General features: G+C 56.3%; 1 protein-coding gene across 1 annotated transcript in view; it reads left to right on the forward strand.

The window, feature by feature from the left end:
- MFSD6 (major facilitator superfamily domain containing 6) overlaps positions 1–3,496 on the forward strand; it is a gene marked incomplete at its 3' end in the record, with an annotated part of 37,961 nt that overhangs the window by 34,095 nt on the left and 370 nt on the right. The window lies entirely within an intron of this gene.

Consider the following 3,496-nt stretch of genomic DNA (forward strand, 5'->3'; position numbering starts at 1 on the left):
TTTTTATTGATTTCAGAGAGGAAGGGAGAGGGAGAGATAGAAACATCAATGATGAGAGAGAATCATTGATCGGCTGCCTCCTGCATGCCCCCTACTGGGGATCAAGCCTGCAACCCGGGCATGTACCCTGAGTGGGAATCGAACCTGGGACCTTTCAGTCCACAGGCCACAGTCCAGTGGCTCTATCCATTGAGCCACGCCAGCCAGCCAGCCCCCCTCCCCCCAATTATTAAAACAATAGCAGCTGCCCCGCAGAAGGCCCCTCCTAGGATCTCTCCTGGTGAGTGCATCCTCATCCCTAATCTCTGGTGACGCGTTAGGTAGCACATTCAGGGGTCAGAGCAAAAATACGCAGTTACCTCAAGACAACTGGAGTCCTGGGCCACAGGAAGGCTGCAGTCTCTCACACATCTCAGTGCAGAGCACGCCTCCCGAAGGGGCTTCCGGTCAAGAACCGAAGATGAGAAAAGGAGTCACCGAGAGGAAAAGGCGCTCGGGCCTGCGTCCAGGAAGGGGCGGCCGTGGCCGACACCGGGTGTCCTGTCACTTGGGTGAGGTTAGGCCCGATGGGGGGGGGGTGCATCACGTGTTGGTTTGATGACACTGACATGTGGGTGACACAGCAACATTGTCCTTTCTGCCCACCCGGCAGGGCTCTTACTACGTCTGACCCCTGTGGGTCTGCCTTCCGAGGGGGATCTGCTGGTCCTATGGGTTCCACGGTCTGTCCTCACGCCGTTACACGGCTGCTGTGGACCGTACCTGGGCAGACCACACGGGCTGGCTGCTCTGAGCAAGGTCGTCATAGGGGCGATGGCCAAGTGGGGGCCCTGGGTCAACACCCAGGGGCACAGCCACCCGTTACCTCGTCAATATACCCAGTGGGCTGGCTCGGAAGGCAGCCGGCTCCTGGTGTCGCCTAAACACTTCTCACTGCGGGCTTCTCCAGACCCCACGCCCATCACGCCAGAGCGCCCGGCCCCTTCCACCTGCTGGACAAGAAAGTGGTTTAACAACCTGCACTCTAACTCGGGGATGATCACATGCAGAATCACGTAAGACCCTTCTTCTCTTCTGGACATCATTTCCGGGGTTTTAATTCACCCACATGTTTACACATGTTGATGTAACCCATCATCTATTCTAAACCTCCTAAAATCTCAAATCTGTTAAGTTTCTGGGTTTTTTAAAAAGTCACACATTCAAACATCCTCCTCAGTGTCAGACGGGCCCTCCCCTCTAGTCCATCCCTCAGTAGCACTGGCAAACGACACACCCAAGTCACAAAGCCTTTTCTGAGATGTGTAAAATGTGCCCTAAAACCTTTTAAACACGGCGTTTGAATGGCACGACTGTTCAGGCCTGGCCACCTCCGGGAGTCTCACCGGCACTGCTGGTGTCAGAGCCCCTCCCACCTGCTGACGACAGTGAGCTTGGTGAGGCACTGGCGCAAGCAGTGGCCGGCCAAGGGCTCCGGGAGGCCCCAGCTGCACCTCTGGCGGCTGGAGGCACGAAGCTCACCTCCTGAGGGACAGAGCTGCTTCACCGAGTGCTCATCTACCCGGGTACAGGCCTTTAAGCAAAGGAAGGAAGGCAGGGGAGAGGGAGATGGGGAAGGAGGAAGGAAGGGGGAGAGAGTCTTAGGGGAGCTAGCCACACAGTGCTTGATGGGGATTAGAACTGTGAGCAGCACCACAACGAACCCCAAGTCAAACGAACCCCAGGGAAAGGCACCCCACATCACAAGTGATGCTTTAATGGCTCAGCTTTCCACAGTCCTCATAACAGACACGGGCAATCCACGGCGTCCTCTACAGCATAACTAAAGCCAACACCTGGGAGACGCGGCTCTGCTGCCCTCCCGCCAGCTGTTTCTATGGTGACGGTTACCCCGGCTGGTCAGCACCTCCGTGCCCGGCACAGGCAAGGCCCGGGGTCCCCTCAGTCACACGCGTGTGGCGGGACACCAGCTGCCTCTGGGGAGAGGAGGGCAGGGAGACAAATACTGACGCACCTGACGTGTGCATGTGTCATGTGTCACCAGCAAATACAATTACAAAACATCAGCCTGAACTGTAACAACACCTACGAAACATCATCATAAATCTGAACGGGAGACACTTTGATTTTTAAAATCAGAGGCTACTGCCCGGCCGGCGTGGCTCAGTGGTCGAGCGTAGACCCATGAGCCAACAGGTCACGGTTCGATTCCCGGTCGAACATGCCTCGGTTTAGGGCTTGATCCCCAGTGTGGGACGTGCAGGAGGCAGCTGATCAATGATTCTCTTTCTCATCCATGTTTCTATCTCTCTGTCCCTCTCCCTACCTCTCTCTCTAAAAAATCAATAAAAACATATTTAAAATAAGTAAAATCAGAGGCTGCGTGAAAGCACAGATTGAATTTCGTGCACTTTACAGAAAGAACAGAGCTCCTCACAAGAACTGGTGTCTGGCCACACTGGAGGCCTGTAAACGCTGCCTGGAGGGGCAAGAGCATTGGAAGATCAATCTAGAAAGTCCCACACGGGCAGCCAGGTTACGCAACAAGCGAGAACGAGGCCACGAGACCTGGCTCCGGAGAGCGTCCTCAGCTCTCGCACGCCCCCCGCGACCTCTCCTCTCCAGTGAAAGGCCGCTCGCTCGATGCCTCAGAGTCTCAGAACCAACTCGGCGACACCGTCCCCCTGGACTGCTGTGCCACATCGGATTCTTAGTCCTCCGCGTGGGCCTCCTGGGCTCGGTCCGCGTGGGTCTCCTGGGCTTGGTCCATGCAGCACTCACAGAGTCCCTCCTTCCCCTTAACAGGAGGCGTCAAGAACAGGGCCTGCTCGCTGTGAGAAAGATCACAGATCTGTTCTGCAGGGAACCGTTACCGAATAGAAAACTCGGCGGTTTTAGAAATGAACCATCGATGCAAAATGTCACGAGAGGGCAAATGCCTCCAGCTTCAACACCCGGAAATATAAAAGTGACGCTATCTGACTCTACCTGTAAAAGCCTTACCAAAACTCTAGAATAGAAACTCTAAAATAGAAATGTTTCTCTTCATCAGTTACCAAATAGCTAGAGGGCTGTTACTAAATATAAAAAAGTCACCAGTCCAGTGAGGCCAGGGCTGGAGCAGGTGGCCTTGCGCTCCCTCTGAAGGCCGCCTCGCCCGGCCGTGGGCCATGCCAGGGCTGAAGCGCCACCCCGCGCTGCCGCTGAGTGTGGGCTGGGACAAGTTGCTGTGCGTCCCCGACCCCAGCGCCTCCATCAGTAGCACGTTCTCCACACGTGAGCCAAGGAATCCTCGTCTCCTGGAACACGGGTCTGTGGGCAAATGAAGTCGGAAACCGCGACGCGATCTCTCCCGAGACACGAGGGCACTAGCGCCCTTAGAGGCCCTGGGCAGTCCTGCTGCACGCGGTGTCCCTCTGAGGTGACCTGAGAATCCCCGTCCTGAGCAGCGCTGAGCGGCACTCGGACGCGCTGGGCACACGCGTCGGCCTCCCAG

The sequence above is a fragment of the Myotis brandtii genome, unplaced genomic scaffold (genome assembly GCF_000412655.1).
Source record: "Myotis brandtii unplaced genomic scaffold, ASM41265v1 scaffold381, whole genome shotgun sequence".
NCBI classification, from domain to species: Eukaryota; Metazoa; Chordata; class Mammalia; order Chiroptera; family Vespertilionidae; genus Myotis; species Myotis brandtii.